Source organism: Pararge aegeria, chromosome 7, assembly GCF_905163445.1.
Source record: "Pararge aegeria chromosome 7, ilParAegt1.1, whole genome shotgun sequence".
In the NCBI taxonomy this organism is placed as follows: Eukaryota; Metazoa; Arthropoda; class Insecta; order Lepidoptera; family Nymphalidae; genus Pararge; species Pararge aegeria.
Window position 1 is genome coordinate 7450541 of NC_053186.1, and position 24807 is coordinate 7475347.

At 37.7% G+C, this 24807-nt stretch overlaps 1 protein-coding gene across 3 annotated transcripts in view; it reads left to right on the forward strand.

Annotated features, from left to right (window-relative positions):
* The window catches only part of LOC120624954 (GAS2-like protein 3), a 110043-nt gene that overhangs the window by 43754 nt on the left and 41482 nt on the right, over nt 1–24807 (forward strand). For 2 of the 3 annotated variants that reach the window (XM_039891796.1, XM_039891797.1), the window contains exon 2: nt 8534–8580. The exons of the other annotated variant lie outside the window; for it this stretch is intronic. The gene's annotated coding sequence lies outside the window, so the exon portion shown is untranslated. The remainder of the gene's footprint in view (nt 1–8533; nt 8581–24807) is intronic. 3 annotated transcript variants of the gene reach the window in all.

The following is a 24807-nucleotide window of genomic DNA, read 5'->3' on the forward strand; positions in this document are numbered from 1 at the left end:
AATAATTTTTATGAATAATTTATCATAAACACTGAAAAACATTCATGTTTATCACACAAATATTGTCCAGTTGTGGGAATCGAACCCATGGCCTTGGACTCAGAGAGCAGGGTCGCTGCCCACTGCGACAATCGGCCGTCAGATGTATAGTTTATATTTATATTACGCATATTTATTTAAATTTAATCTATGTAGTTGTATCTATACATTTTGGTATTTATGTATATATGTATCAACTGTCTTGGCACTATCCCGTTCACTTGCTGTAAATCCTGTCTACAAAGGTTACCTTTAAGAGATTGCTTGCAGCAATAAGGCCGCCCTTGCATTTCTTCATTGTTTACTTTATACTGTTTTTTTTCCTGTATGTTATACGTGCAATAAAGTGATTCTTCTTCTTCTACAATTTACCTCTGTGTCAATGTCAAAGTCTCGCACGCATATAACGCTGTGCTCCAGATGTATGATATATTGAGTCGCTTTTTAGTGTTCATGGACATTTTGGGTGTTAAAATTGTTTTTTACACAACAGAAAAGCATCGTTCTCAAAATCCTTTTCCTTGGTTGTAGACAGCTAGTTTGTACGTAATTCGCAAGTGACATGTTTACGACGCTAACGCATGCGCCTTAGAAGGCGTGGTGCAGCGCGCATGGTAAAGCGCAAGTGTTAACATGTATTATTCATTCTATTCGAGTGACATAGTGGGCTTGTCTGGATAAAGACATTTTTACGACTGGCCATTATAGCTGTAAACATAAACTTACTAAGTTGTAGTGCTAGTTGGATCCATGTCCCATTTTATTTAATTTACTAGCAGTTGCCCACGTTTCTGTCCGTATTTATTGCGGTTTTTAAAAATCCCGTGGGAACCGTTTGTTTTTCTGGGATAAAAAGTAGCCTATGTTATGATGGAGAGAGATGGTAGAAGAGATTGGAGTAATTCTTAAAATAAGTCAATCATTTATTTCAAGTATGCTTACTCTATAAGCACTTTTTAAACTTCAAGTCTGTCTGTTAGTGGTAACTATACCACCGTTTCGTAAGGCAGTTTCTCCTGAGAAGAAGCTGGCGAGAAATTCGGCAGCTGCTCTTTTGCAATATCAAAAATTTACATTTTACGCCGGTAAATAATATAATTTTACGCCCGATTTTTTTTGTACGAGCTGAATTGAAAACTTATATTTTACGCATTTTATAAAGATGCTAAACTGACGTCATGCGCTCTTTTACCCCCACCATCTTTTTATTTATTTGAACCAGGTGAAAACACAAGGATTAGGTAGTTTATTTATTTTTAGACTATAATTTTTAATAGGCAAAAGAAATAATGGCTAATTGCAAAGTGGCCATAAATTGATGCTGTAATGGTTTTTGTGATTAGATTCAACAATTAACTAGAAACCTGAGGTAGGCGCGAACCATGAAATTTAGTTTTGATGAAAGTTATACTGCCGTAACCATTGAGGCGAATTTCAACTTACATAGTTTGGTTGAATAATCTAGGAGGAAATCCTTAACGGCCGTTCCCAAAAACCTGTCGTTAGTTTATGATACGAGTAGATAGCTATCGACGACAAACTGTAGCTATCTAGTATCTATCTAACTTTAGGTCACGTCCCACAAGTGTCGGTAGCAGCTACCTGTCGCTAAGCGTCAGTAGATAGAGTTTCTACCGGTGCCTCTTCTTCGTTTTTGTATAGTAATACAACACGCACTTTAAATAACACTACAAAGTTTTCTTTTTCACATAATATCTAGGTACTCATATATTAAAAACACGAAAGTAGTAATTCTGATCTCAGACATTCAATTTTATGCGGCACGTCTTATACTTTCATACTATTTTTTTAATATAAATGTTATAAATGTTTAATTGTTTCTACCTATGTTTAGTCTTTATCTCAATCCTTGCAATAATATGATTTTGATGTAATTTGGCAATATAGCGTAATATAGCTTAAAATCACCACATTAACGAACCCCTCAAAATTATATATTTAATTTTACCTGTCAAAGGCTCCACAATCGTACTAAGCAAAATTCAGACAAAAACGTTTTCCGCTGGTTTCAAATAAACAAATGCGAAGTCGCGGGCAACAGCTAGTACAATCGTAAAAAAACAAACAGACTCTTGTATGTCTGCCATTTCCATAACTCTCCATTATATCTTCACCGAATATCCTTTCCAATAAAAGAGAATCATCGGATCAAATTGAATAAAAAAAACACGCGTTGATTCCATAACATTCCTCTTTTATAAAATCGATTATTAACAATTCTGTCTTTATACTGATTCTGTATGCATTTAGACTATAATTAACTTATGCGATGTCTCCTTTGGAGCTGTAATATCCCTTGATAATAAATTACTTCCCTACCGGACTCATATGGACTTACAGTCTTGCGTAAGCCTATCTTTGGGTCCGGCAATGCATAGCCAGTCCCCAAGCAGATATAATTGTATGATTAAACTATTTGATGAAACCGTTTTAACTAGTTTTTGTCACTTACATTTATACCACAAATTTCAAGTTTATCTCTGTTTTAGTTCAAAAGAAACTAAAAAAAGCAATTATTTTTGTATAGGTTTGGGTACACTTTGCGAATGATCTCAATGATATTTGAGAAAGATCATTGATTTTTGTAACAAGAACAACGGTTAACCAGTTAGTATTTGGGAGTTCTATGAGGAAACCAAATCCATTAACTGGCTAATGAGGGAACTCTTTGTCTGAGCGTTGGCTGGGTTTAATGAACGATGTTATACGATCTCGTTTTAAACAGTGCTGTGGAAAGTGGGCTGGGTTGTGCTTTCGGAGTATTTTTACTATGCATCACAATACAAGGAACCGGTTAAAGGGCAGTTTGATCAATCCACTGCTGGACTAAAGGCTTCTCCCAGCGGTAGATTGTACCCATACTCTCTAAGCTAGGCAGCGGGGTTGGTGATCGCAGTAGATGGTTCTCCGTTATATTTCCTTAGTCGCCTCGTACGAAACCTGCGGGAAGAGGACGTGACAACTGTATTCTTATCTGCAGCAACCATACACTAGAGCGCTCCTAAATCTATTTACATGAATGGATATATAAGACGTTATCAATTAGTTACCTATAACCTAATATTTTGCAAACCGACTATCAACCTTCTCAAGTATAATAAATATTGGATGGATCATAGAAACAGGCGGATTACTTTGCGGAATTCCATGATATATTATGAAAATTAATATTCGTCAATTATTCATTGTAAAGTCAACATCTCCTGAGGATGCACCGGTTTCGGGGCGAAACGTGTGTAGAGGGTACATTGCCAAAGATCTGTTTAGTGTGAAGTATAATTGAAGAAATTATGAATTACACCATTCAGATTCTCCTGCTTTTCGCGGAGTAAGCAAATTAAGCTTAATTTTCATAAAGTATAATAAAATCCCATAACAAATAGAGATAGAGTATTCCTAATACATCGGAGTGCCTAGTTGCAGTATCAATTTTTCATCTGTCTGTTTCATACGGATTTTTCATCACGTAGTAGGTATTGAGGGACAAACAAAGGTTCCCCCTATTGTCATATCGCGATGAGTAGTAAGAGTGGGTGTCTCCTTGCCTTGTCCCTATGTTTATTTTCGGTTTACACTTGTAAGAGTACTTGTCTCTTATTACACCGCTAACAATTGCCGCACCCTTCGCTGGGTCTGAGTGTTGACTGTAGGAAGGTATCTAAGGGTTTAGGTGAAGTATGAAAAAGATAGATTTATTCACTTTCCTCTATTAAAAAAAAGCATTCATTTATGTGGGCAACGGTGCGTGCAAATAGGAAACTACTCATGAAGTTTTTATGATAAACTAACTAGTTTGGTATTCAATAAGTACTTAAAAATATATTTTATTATATATAAATTATAACTGTTATATTACATAAATAAAAAGAAATAACAGAGAACTCAATAATAGATTCCGATTGATTCACAATTCACAAAACAATAAATGGATTGGAGGAATTTTATACCGATTTATAAGTTCACAACGTGATAATAAAAATAATACATCTGTATTTATATTACATATGTATACTCCCCTTCGTCCGCTTTGAGTTTAAAATTTTTCGTGAAACTTAAGATAAATAAAGTAAAACTTATTATTTTCTACATCCATCTAATGAACCATGATGGACTCTCTATGTTACCAGTACTTAGGTAGGAGGTGCCTCGTTGAGCTAAATCTGACTGAAATAAATGTTGAGCGCCAAGTAGAGGATGTTCAAAAATCCTTTCTTGTTTCACCCTTAAGTATACTCCTTAAGGAATACGCAAGCCAAATGCGTCCAAATGTCAATTAGTAAGTGAGTCACACTGCTGCTTTATAGCGATATAAAGCATTCTTAAATAAACTGTTTATCGATTAAGAAAAGTCGCATAATAAATACTTTAGAAGGGCCCTCTCATAAAAACAATATTTATGAATTGCGCAAAGTTATTTAGACTCAAGTAGATTCAAAAAATACAATTCAGCTTGCAAAGAGGTTTAAAGTTTCGTTTATTTATGGTCATAACTTTGGCATAATTTACGAGTATGTTACCTATAGGTACAACATGTTTTCATTCATCGCACTTTGGTATTGTCCGATCGTATCCATCGTCCGGTACAGAAGCATTCAATTGTTATGATTGTTATAGGAACTTGCTGCTACTTGAAGCTGATTGTTACATTTCCTTTACACAATGCTTTACTTATTGAGATATTCAGTTCAGTTTGAATCGATTTAAACGGCTTCAGCATTTTACCACGGACCTATTATCATCTGAGGTCAGTGTTACAATGTCACGATTTTTAAATCTTCTTTCAATCGTTTTTATCACTTGTTTAATAATTAATAACAAACTGCTCAGTACATATCTAAAATCTTCCGATCCTATAGAATATATCACTGAGACAAACTGCTCTGAATACGGTGCAGGTTTCATCAGCTGTTTTGCGCTGTACCTAGGCCAAGACTTGTGGCAAATCAGCTCACAGTCGTACGTGGTCAAATCAAAAAAGAAGAGATTCGAAGTCTGATAAAAGTAGCATAAATCAGTGAGGTACTGATACGGCAAACGCAGCGTCGGTAGACCCGACACTGGGCGAACAGACTACATAAAATGAGTCGCATGGAATCGCAAGATGCAAGCAGCAAAAAATCGTGAAGTGTCTGAATTCCTTTAAAAAACCTACAGCTTCCCCCAGACATCCTGAAAATGATCTCCCTCAAAAACAAAGTCAAAGTGTAAAGCGCTGTTAAACTTTGATTTTACCCATTGTATTCTTTAGAAACAGTGTGTGATTAATTATTGCTGTGCGTGTAGACGTCGAAACAGTTTACAGCATCGATGGCTAATGATCGGAACACGGTGTCGGCATCGGTGATAATTAGGTACTTAATTGCAACTGCCGTCATACGGCAAGTGTATGTGGTCACGTGTAGGTAGTAGGTACACTTTTGGTCTGCATTAGATATATTGAAAGAAAGGGCGTCGAAAGAGGATGCTGAGAAAGCTTATGATATTCTGTAAAAAAACGGGTTTATGAAATGAAATTGGGGCTTATGACTGAGTTAGTTATACTGAGTTGTAGTCATGTTCATTATCATTACAATATTGAGCCTTTGGTGTAGTGGTTATATCTCCGACTATGGATCGACGGAATACGAGATCAGGTTCGATTCTCAAAGAGCTAAGCATTATTAGGTACTTAATATTCGGTCTTAAAATATTTATCACTACCAGCGCGCCTGCCCATATAGAAACCGCGTACAGTGTTTCTTTCAATCCCTTTGTCTCATAAGAGAGTAGCAATATATATTTCATCCCGCAACACCTATTTTAACACTCTGAGTCGCCGAACAATTTTTTATACCATGTAGATGCTACGACTTATGAGTAGCTTATTAACCTAAGCAAACTCCATAGTAATACTTCATTACTAACTTTTTAATATTTTATGCCACTACAAGTTACTGCAGTCTCACCTGGTGGTAAGTGACGATGCAGTCTAAGATGGTAACGGGCTAACCTGTTAGGGAGTATGGCAGTTATATTTAATCCTAATCGGTTAATACGCCACATAGTACCGGACCGCTATATCGCTTAGCGGCACTTCTTTGTCGGTAGGATGGTAACTAGCCAGCCGTGGAAGACCAGACCTGAGAAATTTCAGACATTATAAAATTCCAAATTGTCCCTATCGGGACCCAGGGAGATCGACATAACCCCAGTGATTAAACGCTAAACAAAGAGGGTTTAAACGCTAAACGATCAGCTAAGCGATTAAAACATATTTTGTTTATATATTTCAATTGCTTAAATCTTATTGGGATAGGTCAATGGCGGCTGTCTTGCAATAGGTTTTTTTTTTTTAATTTTCAAATTTATATTGACATCGGTGTTTATATATTATATTTAGAACGCAAAATAATAAATACATCGAGACATCAAAATTTTTACAACAGTGGTAGATAATAATTTGATGCAGACCTGTATTCGTGCAATATAAAATTGCTTTCTATCAAAGAAAATGGGAAAAGTTCGCGAACCAACCACATGTAATTCTACGTCCAATTTGGTTCATGTCAACACACGTTTAGCGTGTTACGTGATGTTGCTGATAGCCCAACAACGTGGGTCTTGTGTATTAACCCATATGGGTATACATTTTGTTTATAAACTGCTGTTTTAAATAAAACTAATCGCGATTCGATTCGTTTTTTTTTTTGATGTATATCTAAATAACTGAATCTGACCCTACGAGTTAAGACCTTGGCCGAGTTATAAGACCCTAGTTAAGACCAGGGTCTTAGAACTCGACCAAGCCATCTAGGCACGTAGAGTACATTACGTCACGCGGGTTTCTGATAGGGTTGGCAAAAATTAAAAATATACTGATATGTTTTTAAAATGTTTATTAGTAAAATATTATTAAAGTATGCATGGCACTTCTTAAAAGTATTATTAAAGTATAAAGTGCAGACTAATCAAAATTATAATATAAGCTACATAGTGACGTCAAGTGCCGAGTTCGCTTGTTTGAGTTTTAGGTAGCTCATTTAAGTAGAAAATCTTAAACCAACCACTTATAATACAAATACCTTTAGGTGCGGTACCTACGTCATATTTTCAAATCGGAGCCCCTTATTTATTTGCTCGTCTACTGCCCCTTATTTATTAGTGTGTGTGTAATTGAATTAAGCAGAAAATCTGCTATTAATTCTTCATTAAAAATATTTTATTGTCTCAATGCGGTATTTTAAAAATACGAATCAATTACTTTGATATATTTTGTTTAAGCTTTTCTCACTAAACAAACAAACGAAATTTACGTCATGAAATGTAGCTTGGCCATACATAGGGTATTACCTAAGTTGGTAAAACTTGAACCCATCGAGAGTGAAAACTGTTTAGCATATTGACATTGGAAATGACCCGGGTGTTTCCCATATGCCATAAATTATGCATATTACACCATGAACAGTGCGCGGATCGTGCGCCTTTGCTCCTTGGTAAGCCGACCTCAATTATTCAGTAATCATCAAGAGCCTATAGCAGTCCACAGCTAGACTAAAGACCTCTCTCTCTAACGCTGGGCAGATGAGTAAAGGCCTCTCTCTCTCTCTCTCTCTCTAACGTTGGGCAGACGGTAGGCGGTCGCTGTAGACAGCAGTAGCCAGCAGTAGCACAGACACGTCCTCTGACGCTTCTGCCAGTTCTCCATTGTATTCCTTTAGTCGTCTCGTACGATACCCGCGGCCAAGGGGTGGTGACAACTGTATACTGATCTGCTGTCACCACACAGCGTTACTTTAGCGTTAGCATAGATATTGTTCTTCGAAATGCAGAATGTATGAATGGCCACCCATACGAAACCTCGGGCTTGCCAGCTAGCCGTCAAAAATTGGTTACATAAACCTTTTATGTCAATAATGTAAATCACGCAAATCCCTGATCGGGTCGATACAGGAAGAGCGATATCAGAGAAAGCGGGTTGATCTATCTTCGATCGATCGCATAATCATACAGATCGAACGATCGGAGCGGTCAGATCGGGTCAAAATGTCAGCTTATACTTGTAGATAAGCTTGTCTCTTCCAACTGCGGTAGAGCGGTCGCGGGTCGTCTGTCCATTACTCCACGACTTTGTTATAAACATTGCATTTCTTACTACCAATTTAACATTCTACTACCTTGTTCTTAGTCAAAATATTGCGAATGATTTAAAGTCCATCATTTAAATAATAAATGATGGACTTTAAATCATTTTTAATGTGGTCAGTAGATGGCTACGTATTTCCGTGGTGTTACCTGGTACAAGGTGCCAACTGAAAATCAGCGCTGTATGCTCCCACTGGCGCATGCAGCACAATGCTGAGCTGGCACCTTTTTTCTAGGTTGTGCCACACATAACATATGTGGTGTTGTGAATATTGTAATGTGTGGCGCAATGTAAAAAATAAATGTTTCTTTCTTTCTTTCTTTCTTTAAATATGTATATTATTTGTTACAGTATCCTCTTGCTGGCGGAGGATGAAACTTTCTACAATTTGACTATTCGTAAGTAAATATTCAGTTAAATTTCTAGTCTATTAAAATTTGTAGCAAATAAAATTGGGTAGCATAGATAACACACAAATGTCTAGTACATTTTTGTGCAGTTTGGTAACATACTTGTCACTAAGGGCTCTCGAAATAAAGTTTGTCAGATTTAATTAATCTAAAATTTTAATAGTAAAATTAAGTTAATTTTTTTACGAGTTGAATAATTTTATTTTTAAATTTATTACTTCTTATTTAGGAAATGCAAGCGAAATGTTTTTTCAAATTTCGTAAACAGCGTATAGGTGTTGTATAGATGTGCACCTGAGTAGAAACGATGCTCAAAAATCGTCATTTCCGGTATAGGAAAGACAGATCCCGTAACACATGCTAATAAATTCACGGTGCGGCAGACGGGGCTTAGTTCTGTTTGTCCTATCACCATTCCCACTGCGCCGCAACAGCGCTGCCACGGAGTCAGTAGGTTGCGCGTGAGCTGGGAAATAAAATACAATAACACCATACATCCATATGCAGGCATGCTTCTTATGCGGGTGACGTCACGGCATCTACATAACTGGACCACTAAACTACATGTGTTACCTAGTTTTATTTTAGGTGCAGTACACGTACTGATAGCGTAATCGGCCATATGGTACGCGCCCTATTAAGTTAAGTTTAAGTTTTTTCAATTGTTTTATTCAGCTGCAAGTTAGTTGGGACAAAGTGTAAGTGTTAGTTACAAATATTATTAACGAAATTCAGATACAAAACGAGAGCAGCTGCAAGTTAGTTAGTTACTTGACTACACTTTCAGCTGCTGGTAAGGTATGATAGGTAAGGTAATTAAGGTCTCAATAAATCTATGAAGTTCTTAAGGCTTCCCGCACGCACGTTAATACTAAGTACTTTTTGACAATAATCTGAATTTCGTTAATAATATTTGTAACTAACTGTTTTCGGAGAGCCTAACTGTGAAATAAAGATATCATTATTCTTGATCATATTCGGTGCTAAATGGTTATCCGCTGTTTATTAAAATTTAACGCATATTTGGAGTAATGGTTTTCTTAGCTATTTATTAAAACTAAGATAAAACAAAAACACTATATTGTTTATGTACGATAACTAATTATTCTGGTTTTATTTAATTTTCGGCAAACATCTAAAATTGCATACAACAAAGTGTAAATCGAAAAGGGCATGAGTTGCACGTAGCATTTAGGTCGTGTTTGAGTTTGTTACGTTCTTAAATCGAATAAGGTCATTAATTAAGTTCTTCTAATAAAAAATGTACGCTATTATGTAAAAAGACGGATATTTCAAATAGTGACGGAAGCGACCGTATTATATTTTGGCTACAGAACACAGGAAGTTCTCAATTATGAATAACGTTGTTCTTTTCGTTGACATAAACATTTCTTAAGACTCCTATTTGTAACCGAAAACGTTATGCGCTTTTTTATTTTATATCTAACATAATATCTAAGATATTAGCGGGTTTATCTGTGTGGGGTAAGTACCTACCGGGTATTGAAGTAATACGAAAGTTAAACTATAGTATTACTTCCGTAATTAAAATATCACTTGCTTCAACGGTGAAGGAAAACATCACGAGGAAACCTGCATGCCTGAGAGTTGTACATAATAAAGTGAGTGAGAGGAGAGGTGTGTGGAGTCCACCAATCCGCACTGGGCCAGTGTGGTGGACTACGGCCTTAACCCCTTCTCATTTTGGGAGAAGACCCTTTGTGTGAAGTGCCCTGTAGTGAGCCGGTAATGGGTTGTTAATCGGTTTGCTTTCTTTTTTCCTTTCCCCTGCCTGGAACCGAACCTGGGACGTCCCACTTTTAGGACACATCGTTCACCTCTGGGCCAGGGAGGTCAATTGATCAATTCAATCCAAACCTTCTATGAAGTCTTCGGTGATTTAACAGTTCAATACGCAAGACTGACGAAAGGTAGTGTAGGCGTGATTATTGCCAACCTAGTTACAATCCCACAGCTGGGCACTAACAGGAATCACAGGAGGCATAGAACAAAAACAACATATTCAGGATATGTCATTCTGTCCTGTCGGTTTAAAATTTGATATTTACCTATCCTTTTTTTTTATTAAATAAATATATACTACGACAGTAATCACATCGCCATCTAGCTCTAAAGTAAGCACAGCTTATGTTATGGGTGCTAAGATGACTGATGGATATTTTTATAAACAATACTCATAATATACAGATAAACACCCAGACACTGAAAAACATCATGTTCATCACGCAGACATTCTCCAGTTGTGGGAATCAAACCCACGGCCATGGACTCAGAAAGCAGGGTCGCTGCCCACTGAGCCATTCGGCAATCAATTTACTAACATCTACGCAAATAAATAAACACTAGCTGACCCGTGCAACTTCGTTGCACCAAATCGGTTATAACCGGAGAACACAAATTCGATCGAATTATCGCCCCCGAAGCCCTCTGTATACCAAATTTCATGAAAATCGTTGGAGCCAATTCCGAGATTCCAATTATATATATATATATATATATATATATATATATATATATATAAGAATTGCTCGTTTAAAGATATAAGATAACTAGCGGACCCGCGCGACTGCGTCCGCGAATGAGTCCACTTAAAAAAATAGTCGTCTGTCCCATACAAATGCCTTAACTAAATGTCATGAAAATCGTTGGAGCCTATTCCGAGATTCCAATTATATATATATCAATAAAATACGAATAAAATGACATTCTATAGAAATGAATCCTAGTTAGATCGATTTATCGCACCCGAAACCCCCTGTATACTAAATTTCATGAATATCGTTGGAGCCGATTACGAGATTCCAATTATATATTTATCGATAAAACACGAATAAAATGACATTTTCTAAAAATGAATCCTAGCTAGATCGATTTATCGCCCCCGAAACCCCCTGTATACTAAATTTCATGAAAATCGTTGGAGCCGATTCCGAGATTCCAATTATATATATATATATATATATATATATATATATATATATATATATAATTGGAATCTCGGAATCGGCTATATATATAGCCGATTCCGAGATTCGAATTATATATATAGTATATAGAATTTGGTAGTACATATTAAGATAGGTATCTAGGGTGTTAATTTAATAACCTACTCTATTTGCATTTACAATTAAGTAAGTTACTACTCATAAATCATAATATTATTTCCCCATACAATGTACGATATATAGGTACCTACGTAGACCACCGGTATGTCATAATAATGTGTTGTAATTTAATACTAAAATTTTACCGCTATAGAATACCTACCTACAAGTAATTTACTAATTCAGTATGCTAATTTGTTAAAATATAATGACTTTTTAAGTCGACAGAGACATATTATTAGTTATTATCTTTATTTTACTATTTATAATAGGTTCAATAGCGATGACTTGGGTTTTGAGATAACTTTCAATTCTATCAAACTTAAAACTTCGAAATCAAAACTGAAGTGATAAAAAAGTTAGAATTGACTTTAACATATATCTGGCTCGATATTTGAGACCTTCTTTTCTTTAAGCGATGTATCCTATAGCCAGCGCTATAGCATCACTTTTAAAGTCATTGAGCAATATGTTCAACGACCAATTATTCTAAGGATCAACTCCTTTCTCTTTTGATTACGAAGAACTCCAAGCTCTTTACATCGCCCCTGGGCTTTTCCATCAGCCCATAGTTAGCGACCACGTTTCAAAGCTATAAGTAAAAATAGTTTCCGACTACTAAGGGATACTTTGTAGCCACGTAACATGCTATGGGCACGTTCGCGCGCTTATAAGGGTACTTTTATGTAACTAACCTCACATAATCTTTCATGAACTGTATCATCAAAAAACTAAAATAATGGACTTTATAACAGGGGTACAAAGTTCAAAATTGTATTCGTTTGTCGTAAATAACTTTCTACACGCGTTCTGAATGAGTTATCAGATAATCTGGCTCGTCTGAATGGGTCTGTATACCGCTTTTGGTATACTAGGCTCACACCTAGGGTTGGTAATGGCAAACGGCATTTTTTTATTACGATGATGACTTATGAATAATTTGAATTAAAAACCTCTATGACTCAATGTTATAAGTATTGGCAAAACGTGACCAGAATTGGGAGGTGACTAAATAGTTAAAGCACCATGATAAATATACAGTGAGTAAGCAGAACGCAATACTTTTTACTAGAGTGATCCGAATAACACTTAACAATAGTGCAAGTTACTAGTTCAAAAACTTATATTAATAAATGGGATTTTTTTGAGTGCTGTATTAGAACTAACAATGATTTAGTTATTTAACATGCCAGCTGCGTCGTATATTGTAGGTATAATACCAGTATGTGTAAATCATGTTATAATACGTGATCAAAAATGTCTCAGATATAACATAATATAAAACGACATTATCATACATGCGTATAGATAATATGCTGCAAGAAGGAAAAAGAACGCGCTGCAGAGCAAGGTAAAGGTTTTGACAGCCCTCGCTACCATAATACGTTTTGTTTATGAGCTCAACTGGCCGCGTGCCGCTCATTTGACTAGTTACATATTGATAAGCCTCTACTTCTTCTTGTGTACCTGCAAAAAAGTTAAGAGAAAGGGTCAGTAACAGAGTACAGAAAACCTTGTGAAGGTCTTCTCTGATTGACGGTTTAGCACGGCACGATTTTTTTCAATATACATAATATAGGTACTATAGTGTTGATGGTCATCAAAGTACCTTTTAGTTCCACCATTTTAATGGTGGAACTAAAAGTTACGGTTTCAAGGCCCACTACAGGGCATTGGTCTCCCCCCACAATGAGAAGGGGTTAAAGCCGTAGTCCTCCACGCTGGCCCAGTGCGGATTGGTGGACTTTACAAACTTTATTATGGAGAACTCTCAGGTTTTCAGGTTTCCTCACGATATTTGCCTTCACCGTTGAAGCAAATGATATTTCAATTGCTTGAAACGTATATACTCGTAGCTTAGAAAGTTTAGAGGTTCGAGCTCGCCTCCCCGAAAGTGAAGTCGAAGTCCTACCAAAATATAAATATTTTTCATTTGAATTGGGCCTACCTTACTACTGAGTAACAGGTTTTTCGGAAAGTCAAGTCCTTCTGTTGATCTACTGAGCATAAGCGGGCACCAATCTCAGCAGTTGCTTTTGATAATCAAAGGATTTATTACAATATCTTAATATATATAAATCTCCTGTCACGATGTTTGTCCGCGATGGACTCCTAAACTACTTAACCGATTTTAAATAAAATTAAATTGGCACACCGTGAGCAGTCTGGTCAAACTTAAGAGATAGGATAGCTTAGGTCTTTAATTATAGTCGCAATTTTATTTTATTGCAAATTATTTGTCTATAATTAATTGACAGTCACATGTTATATATATATACTACTATACTCATTTAAGGCTTAGCGATACTGAATACTTTAAAAACGAAATCAAACGCATACGAAGTCGCGGGCAACAGCTAGTAGAAATATAAAATAACAACAACAATAACATTAAAAAAATCATCATTTTTTACTCACTTCGACCTGTTATTTTACACCTAAATTTCATGCAATACCGGGAATCCTGGACATAGTTGTCCAGGGAGGTCGTCAAAATCACATGTTGGCTCAAAAATGAGCCACATGTAGCCTTTAGTCTGTGCATTCTCTACCTGCCTGTGATCATCAACAATTACCTACTTACTAACAAGACTGTGCCAAACCGTTAGCTACAGTCCATTTCTTTCAACGAAGTCAGACAACTGGAAATGGTATCTTTTATTTGAAGCTCGCCCCGATATGCAAATGTTTTGATCTGCCATTACGCATAAATGATTATTAGATGAGTGCTGTAATTATGCTAGAGGTAGACCGCACTATCGGTTGGAGGACGATATTAAATACGTGGCTGGACCAAACTGGATGCTGAAGTAGGCCTTGACCTTTAAAAAGGGTTCTAAATAACGGAGTTTTTTTATTTAATAATTTTTTTATACTTAAAATTATGGATAAATATGAAACTATGAAAATGTATGAAGAAATAAAAGGCTTTTTTTTTTATTTATTTCATTATACCCGTGTGTTGTATACTACATAAGTGCCCCACTTACAATGTTTGTTATTTTGTTATCAATGCTACATTTCTATTCTACCTCGTTGGTCTACAGTCGTTACTTTGTAAATCTACAAACCTAACGTCCCGAACAATCCCCGGGGCAGGCCAAAAACTATACGTTTTTCTGTTCACAAATTCCCAATACCAGCGTAGATTTACAAAATTATCCTCGTCCACCACCGTGGCTCAGATCACGTTAAATGTATGTCGGTCGCTATAGGTTTACAATGTAGACGATGATGATTTTCCATATAAACCTTTGTACTGTGTAACACTTAAACTGTTAATATTCGATCCGCGTTTAATGATCACCTGTACCTTATGGCTTTTATTTTTGTTTATAGAGGCCCCGAAATTATATTAAATTAAAACGGGTCAAGTGCGAGTCGGAGACTCATGAATAGGCTAGGATAAAAAGTTACTCCTTTTATTCTGTCTGGTACCGAAGTAATGATCGATTTTCCTTTCCATTACCCATAAGTTTTAAAAATTCAGTAGATATCTTCGGATCTACTAAAATATTTTTAAAAACACAAAAATATGTCGCATCTATGAGTCGAATGCGTTATTTTTCTATTGCTTCTTTAACCTAGATTAATGTGATTAGTGGTTCATCTCACTGAATAGTGTTGTGTATATGTGTGACTGACCGACTGACTGCTACCGAAAGTGCTAACTGGAACGCTCACGCAGGGCTGATAACAACACAGACTCCGGTAACATCTCCAAGCAGATGGCCGGTGGTCAGTGACGCAACGGTTCCGCTTTCCGACCGGCTGCGCCTAATTTGATTGCGCACACTTTCCCAGCACGAGCCAAGCGCTTGCACGCGTGCCGAGCGATTATCATATCAGATATCGTGTTAATTACTTAGATCTATATGCAAACTGTATGTTGCGCAAATTATTGACTTGGACGCGTGACTCCAGGCTTAATAAATCTATATCTACAGAAATATTTGCGAGAAAAATTACTGTAGTAATAGGGATAGGGGAGGTATGGGAGTATTGGGCACTTTTACATAATTACCACCTGAAATTTGAAAACTGTCGGAAATGACAATATTTAATTTGGTTCAAGGGTGTTTAATAATCTACAATATCTTTCTTGTAACAAGGGGTATCTTAGCCTCACGACTGCCCAATGCTCCCCTACCTCACAGTTCACACTACACCTACAAGTTAGTATTTATGTATCTTACGACAATTGCGATATTAGTTATTGTGTTTCTTTGTACAATTATTCTATAATTTTTAATACGCTTTGTACTACCTGTTGAACAAGCAACATACCCCAAGAAACTACTTAGTGCATATCAAAAGCTTAAATAGCAATATAAAGATCGTTAAGCTGACGTAATAAACACCTTTCGGAATGCACGCCTTTGATTACACCTCTATACCGGAGCGACGATGCCTTATTGACAGCTTGTTTGGACGGTTTACAGCTGCACACCAAAGAGTAGTATGTGTTAAGTTAGTGATCAACTGAAACTTTCAAGCAAGCTTTTTTGTGGCTATTTTACATACGAGCTTTTTAATCGTTATATGTATGTCAATCATCCATATCTCCTCTTTATCATCATCTTACTAATTTAATCTAGCTCAAGACGTGTTCAATGGCCATGCCTGTGTCATGTCACCCGTTTTAACTTTAGACTGCGGTTATACTTATTTATTTTACACATACATTTTAGTTCCACTTTTATTATATCAGTTAGTATTTTATTGCCTTTTTTAAATATATTCTATATTTATTTAACAATTTAAACGAAAATAAGTGTAAACCACTAAGTGCAACACTTCACTCACTACTATCACTAAAATTCATCTGTTTATTTATAAAGTTATATTCATTATCTTTGTGTGCGTGATAAATAAATCTAAATACGGGTTAGATGTCTCACGCAAGGCATAATATATAGACATTTTTTTTAACTCTTATTTTGTATTTAATATTTTGAGTGTCAAGTGTTCAATTATACATAACCGAATTAATTAAAGTAAAATTTAAAAAAGTTGTGTAATAAAACTTAATAACACCGCAGCTCTGTAGACTCATCGATCTCAATTATCATACTTATGTGTACGCCCAAACATGGGTTTTTTAATTAAACTAAGAATAGTGACGCAAATGTTCTGGTAATGTGTAAAAAGTGCAATATGAGAAACTGGAAGCGAAAGCGACGCTAACTGCGTAACAAGTGAGCCCGGTTGGAGAGCGTGGCTGAATAGGAGTATTCTAAACTCGCAGATAATACCGAGTAATGAGTATGCAAGCCATTACTGTGCCTAGGGTTAGCCCATAGGAAAAAAAGAAAAAGTATAGTTTAGTTCCTATTTTCTGTTATCGAAAATTAGGTGAGACATTACGTACAGATTGATTATGCAAATGAAGTAAAGTGATCATAATAATTTCTTTAGTTTCTTTTGTGTGTAAAAAAAGGTTATGTTTTATCAACCATTTCTTTTGTTATTACATTAACACTTGTTAAGATTATTATTGTGATTTAGGCTAGAGATTAATTCGGTCTGGCGTCATACCAAATTTTTTACTTACCATACCCAACCGAGGTTTTTTCTGAGGTCCAAATCTTTTTAGTCTGATTGTATTCTTCTTTGGAGATTATCTTCGGTACCGTTAATTATACCAGAAAACTAAGATAAGAATGCTGTAGCTACTGTTTTTATCGACTGAGCGAATCAAGGTTCTACTTTACTTTTAACTTTTGAATTGGCCAAAAGCAAATTAAGAATATAATATATCACCCAAAAGGCGAATTCTTAGGTCAGGGCGATTCACTTGAATGTTTTTTTTTTGTCGTATTTATTATATGAGTCAAACTACTTTACTCGGTGAACTTCGAATTTTCGGCTGATCCTTTGGTTTTTTTTTCTTTCTGAAAAAACCATTAAAAAATCAGACTGGTTGTGCCGCCTTTTTGGCGGGACACGCATATATAGAAGAAGAAAGATAGGCTTTAAAGATTCCAGATAGAAACATGGAAAAGGTAGTAAGAGATTTTTATTTTAAAACTGACTCATAAATGTGGGTATTTACTATTTAGGCAGCTTGAAATAAGATTACCTAAGGCCGCGGCTATCGCCGAGCTAAACAAAAAGCTATTATAAAATTAAAACGATTTTCTAAGTAATTATCAATTAAAGTTATTATACAATGAGTGTTATAACGATAACCTTGTAGATATTCATCAGTGTCCGGTAACCTTTAAAACTCGTGCTTCGCGTTGTATGACAAATGGAATAGCATCGGTCTCTTAGACCGATGTAGTTAATAACAGTTTAGTGAGTTATTTAGTTTATCCAGGCTCGAGCTATTGCAAATGTGAAACACGTCACAACGTGTAGGTAGGTAAACATATATCGTCAAGATCGAGATATCGGTTCGGACTTTCAACTATTTGTAACAATACAACATTGTCCAGCTACAACGGCACGGTACGGCACGTGTTTGCATGGTACACCAAAGCTTCCGGTGTTCCCGGGGTCGTAGACACTAGTCACTAGTGCATGCCCCGAAACTGAATGCAAGGAATATTTAGTGTAGACCCTTTACTGCGGATTTACTGGTCTTGATATGTCACAGCAGATAATAAAGTTTAGATTTTGTATCGACGGTCGATTGTCGCAGTGGGCAGTGACCCTGCTTTCTAAGTCCTAAGCTGATTCAATTCCCATAACTGGAAAATGTTTGTATGATGAACATTAATGTTTTTCCGTGTCTGGATGTTTATCTATATATTATAAGTGTTTATCTATATTATTCATAAATATAAATCAATTATCTTAGTACCCATAACACAAGCTACGTTTACTTTGGGGCTAGATGGCGATCTGCGTAATATCATAATATACTTATTTATTTATCTACATCATAATAAACAAAAGCAAATCCCTTCCAGGATTAAGTAAATTTGTGCAGTGACGCCATAATTAATTTATTTCGCGGAAATACGTAGCGTATCAAACGATGAATGCAAATTTATGTTTTCATTTTTGAAACAAAATATAAATAAATCGACCATTACAGCGTTATTCTATTTTCTGTACGATGCCAGAAAGATTCGTTATTTTCCAAAACATTGGTCTTTCAGACCAACATGCGACCTGCGACATGAGACCAACATCCGATGGCAATTCCCAGGGGGGTTCGGGCGTCCCCGCAGTCTCCAGTCGAGCCTTCCTACTGTGCGGTCACTTCGTAAATCGTGGAGTCAATGAACTTAGCGCCTCGTACAGCTGTCATTCCCCTTCCTATTCATCCTTGCATACAATGGAACCGAAAAAAAAGAAGAGTAAGTTTTCACAGCGGTTGCACCTCCTCTCGTTAAAAGTGCACCTCTCCAATATCAGAGGACTGCACTCTAATCTCCTCGCAGTCCACCACCATCTGGAGACTGAAAGGCCGCATTTACTCTTCTTGACGGAGACGCAAATCGGAAGACCTGCGGATATAGCATACCTGCAATACCCCGGATACACGCTTGAGCATAACTTTAGATCACGTGCGGGGGTATGTTTGTTTGCAAGAAATGATATCTGCTGTCGGCGTCTTCGCAACCTGGAGGTACCCGACTTTTCTATCTTGTGGTGCTTATTGGATACGGGCATGGAGCAGATCATTTATGCGTGTACCTATCGGTCGCACAGCGGTGATATGGAGACAACTCGAATGTTCGAGTACCTCAGCGAGACGGCTGATACCGTCCAGTGTCGATATCCGACTGCTAAACTGGTTTTCTTGGGGGACTTTAATGCTCACCACAAGGATTGGTTGTTCCCATACCAAAATACCGACCACGCCGGGAGAGAGACGCTGAAATTTGCCCTGGCGTTTGACCTCTCTCAGCTAGTCCACGAAGCAACTCGGATACCTGACGTTGACGGTCATTCTCCTAACTGTCTTGACCTTCTGTTGACCACCGACCCAGACCGGTTTTCAGTATCAGTTACGGCCCCTTTGGGTACTTCTGATCACTGTGTAGTTAAGTCGGTATCGAATTATCATCCTCTGGACTCTGGTTCCTCCGGAACCAGGCGGGTGTGGCGATACAAGTCAGCAGACTGGGATGAAATGCGACACTTTTTTGCATGTTATCCCTGGCGACAAACTTGCTTCTCTTCTGATGATCCGTCGAACTGCGAGAAAGCCATATCGGAAGTGATACGCCAAGCAATGGAGTTTTTTATACCTTACGCTGACGTATCGCTAGATAGCAAGATTCCACGCTGGTACAATGCAGAATGCGCCCAAGCTGAAGCTCGTAAGAACATGGCTTTTGCTGCATGGGCTGACGCGCGTGCCCAAAAAGCTCCGGACATCAGTACGAAAAAACGAGCCTTTAATTATGCCGCCAAGTCTTACAAGAAGGTTCTTAAGAAGGCTCGTTTCAACCGCACTAATCGAATTGGGGCCAAATTAGCGTCATATCCGCGTGGAAGTAAAGCCTTTTGGTCTCTTTCGAGGTCGGTGGAAACGAACTTCTGCCGTCCTTCGCTGCCACCTCTGCTAAAACCGGATGGGGCGCTGGCTTTTACTGCAACAGAAAAAGCTAACATCTTAGCGACTCTGTTTGCTGAAAACTCACGTCTCGATTCTGGAAGCGCCTCTCCACCTACCCTTTCACCCTGCGACTCCGTCATGGCAGAGATAAAAATTCGCCAAGGTGAGGTTTTAAAAGTGCTGCGCAATCTAGACGTGAATAAGGCCAGCGGCCCAGACGGGATACCAGCAATAGTGCTCAGAACCTGTGCTGCCGAGCTGTCTCCAGTACTAACACGTTTGTTTCGCCTCTCGTTCAAAAATGCCCGAATCCCGAAAGCTTGGAAGGTTGCCAACGTACAACCGGTACCTAAGAAGGGTAGTCGTGCAGACCCGGCCAACTACAGGCCTATTGCAATCACCTCCGTACTTTGCAAAAGTATGGAGCGTGTATTGAACCACCGGCTCCTGGCATACCTCGAGAAAAATGACCTTCTGTCGGATCAACAGTACGGCTTTCGTCGAAATAGATCGACGGGGGATCTTTTAGTGTATGCCACTCACATCTGGGGCGAGGCCATTGACAAACATGGTGAAGCGCTAGCCGTTTCCCTTGACGTGTCAAAGGCTTTTGACCGGGTCTGGCATGAAGGCCTTTTAAATAGGTTACCTAGCTACGGGATACCCACTAGTCTCATCAACTGGATATCTGATTTCCTGAGTGGTCGATCTTTTCGAGTTGTCTTAGATGGCTCCTCGTCAGATCAAATGGCAATCAATGCCGGTGTCCCTCAGGGGTCTGTTCTCTCCGCTACACTTTTTCTGCTTCACATTAATGATCTGTTGAAACCCGGTATCTTTGGGTACGCAGATGATAGCACTGTAACGGAGAGATATATGCCCGGTCCCCGTGCTAGTGGTGCTGAAATTTTAGGACACAGAGAGGCTTTGGTGGAACGCATTAATCTGACCTTAAATGAGGTGTCTGATTGGGGAGACGCCAATTTGGTCAAATTTAATGCTACCAAAACGCAAGCGTGTTTATTTACTACCAAACGGAGTCCATTTCCCCTGACTCCGACTTTCCGAGGTATATCTTTGCCTATTACCGACAGTCTAGAGCTTCTAGGTGTCAATATTTCATCCAACCTCAACTTTGGACAATACATCGAATCCAGGGCAAAAACAGCTGGCAAGAAACTTGGCATCCTCAATAAGGTCAAGCGGTACTTCACGCCTGAACAGCTTCTTACCTTGTACCAAGCTCAAGTTCGATCGTGCATGGAGTACTGTTCCCATTTATGGGATGGCTCTGCCAAGTATCAGCTTGATGCCCTGGATTCGGTTGATCGCCGTGCTAGAAGGCTCATCGGTGACCTAGCCAATAAAAAACTTAAGAGTTTGGAACATCGTCGCAAGGTTGCCTGCCTTTCGGTATTCTATAGGATATATTTCGGAGAGTGTGCTCAAGAACTATTTGATCTAGTTCCCCCCTCGCCTTTTTACCATCGAACCGCGAGGCACCGGAAGGATCTGCATCCCTACGTGGTCGATATACCGCGGACGCGTACGAAGCGCTTCGCATCTTCGTTTCTAATTCGCACCGCTAGGATCTGGAATGCTCTTCCAGCTTCCATTTTCCCCAGTTCTTACAACATTAGTACCTTCAAATCAAGAGTGAATAGGCATCTTCTAGGCAAGCGCGCTCCACCTTAGGCTGCATCATCGCTTACCATCAGGTGTGATTGCAGTCAAGCGCTCGTCTATAAATATAAAAAAAAAAAAAAAAAAAAAAAATGCGAGTGGATAAAGGTTAAGTTCAATAAATAGCACGAAACATAATTTAACAATACCACTTAGTGTAAGTACGTGTCAATTAATAAAAGTCACAAATGGTGGCGCGCATTCAAGTTGTATTTAATCAATTTAATTAATAAATTTTAGCGAGGTCGGGCCGAGCTGTCTGTTATATTCATTCGATAAACTAGGGCTGCTAGTTGCTTTAATCTGTAGTTTTATTAAAAGCTTGGTGATTTTATCCTGTAAGACGTTAAAACACACAATTTATCTACATCAGATCGCTAGAGACTGTTTATATGTAAAACGTTCCTGGTTACCATATTTCCTAAAGGTACCGGGGCTTGGCGTGACGTACGATTTGCGACACATATAAGAACTGGATGCTTATGAGTGTTTGAAGTCGTGGCCAATTGACAGTGTTGTACAAGTGTTTGTTTTCAAAGTAAATACATTTTTACTTTGCTAAATTTCTTCGAAAATTGCCAACCATAGGCGTTTATAAACACTCGTCAATCGTTAGTCGTCAGCGAGTCGAGTCACGACTCGATTGGGTGACAATCGTAATCGGCCGATTTACATACATTGAGTTAGTGGATCATGGAGAACACGATCGGGGGCCGACCGGGGATTTAGTATGGAGACAATCAACTTCTTTATTGCGTATTGTGGATGAGTACACAGGTATTAAGGTTTTAGGTCGTACGAGTAATATGAAGCAATGAGTGACGAAAGATTTATTAATAGCAAGACAAATTTCTTCATAAATCTAATTTACGAACACTAATAACCGAACTGATTTCCTTGTTATTACCCGACTAAAGTTATGTGTTTAACAGTTTGTATAGATTTTAATCATTTGGGTGTCGCTGGCTTGCATGCAGCGACCCACGTCATAAAGTCACAATAAATCCAATTTGGCGGCTATGACAGTCTTAAATACAGTTCGTCCTAATAAAGTTCGTATATTTGAGAGAAATACATCATAACCAATTAATAGTCCACTAATAGACTAAGGGAGGGTTTGCACATAATCACCACGGCGACGGGGTTGATGGCAGTGGCGTGCACTTCATACAAGCACAAAAGCAATGCCAACCCAAATTATTTTATATAATTCGTATTGGAAGGGAATTTTTTTGATGTTTTTTTTTTGCCTTATGAATACCCTGGCTAAAAACCCTTTGCACGCCACTGGTTGGTGGTTACAGTTGACACTGCTGCCCGTTCTCCGAAATATTTATTTTAGTCGCCTTGTAAGACATCCGCTGGAAGAGGAGTGGTGACAACTGTATTCTGACAATAAGTACCTTCTTTCTAGTAATTTAAATCTTTTTTTGAAGTTACGTTAAGTTAGTTTTTTTTAGTCGTTAGGGAAAAATTATGAGAGGTCATTTTTCGATGCGCGCGCACACCGTCACAAAAAACCGACACCCTGAATTAGCTATAAGGTCTAACAGTTGGCTCATCCCGGTGATTTAATTGATTCAATTGTGCAAAAATATAAAAATTTGAATGTTGAGGAAAACTTGTGGTTGTCCTATAATGAGTCTATTAGTATTGCAAATTTAATCATGTTTATTATGTCCATTTCGTTAATTCTACGTCAGTGATAATGAAGAAATATTTTTTGTAATATTTAAATAAACTTTATTCTTTATTATTATTAATACCTTTTTTCTATTGCTGGTGTCGTTTTTTCTACAACCGCAGAAATGCGAAAAATAAAATTTATGAAAAGATTTATCACTTGTAAGTATAACTTGCACCGATCTTTGTTCGAAATAGCAGTCAGATAACACAATAAATGTGAGGCTTCGATGCTCAGATAGCGAGGGAGTTTTCCGTTTTTAATTGACTGTGTTTCAGCTTCCGATGGTAGACAGCGATAGAAAACATACGCGTATGTGCGGAAAGACGCCTCTTAATAGCGATATGAAAATGAGATATCTGTGATCGTCCAAAAGTAGAATCTTCCTAATTAGGTACGTCCACAGATATAAATAGGCGGAATAGTCCTTAAACCGACTTCTATAAAAGTTGTATTTGTTTAAGTTATCTATGCGTTAACTTATATACTTGATACCGATTAGCGTATTTTTTTATTGTAGAGGTTAGTTTTGAATCCGGTCCATATTTTGTTAGGTAGAAATTAATAGACTACGCAAAATTTTAATAAACGCGCCATTAATAATACGCAAGATTGTGAGAAATATGAGTGTTAGAAGTTAAATTTGGAGTTATGTCCATACCTAGCAGTAGACTCCCACAGCTCGTCGAGCTTATTATAAATTGAAATTAACGATAAAGCGGGCTGAAAAAGTGGCAGCCATCTGTTTAATTTGAGCCAAGGGCCTGCGTCTCACTCAAAGCAAAACGGTCTGCATATTTATTAACTACTTATTAAGATGTTACTAGCTAATTTATTCATGTGAATTGATGTAATAGGTATCGCTACTGGTGCACGCACATTCACACGCACTAGAGAGTGTTATTATACACCCACAAGATGAACAGATGACATGTGGCGTTATCTGTCCGTGGTGGGTGTCGCTGGACACACCTGTCACAGGACTGTGAAGTATGGAAGTCCTTGCAAAAGTTCTATGTCCACCAGCGGACGTCTATCGGTTGAAATGACGATGATGAACGAACCCCAAGTCAGGTGTCCCATTGCTGGAAACAGGCTTTCTCTCCCACAGGACCGAAATTTACTTGGACCGTCGTATATATATTATCACAGAGACCAACGCAGTGAAAGAATCAATGCTTTGAATCCGGGCTGATTGAAATTTG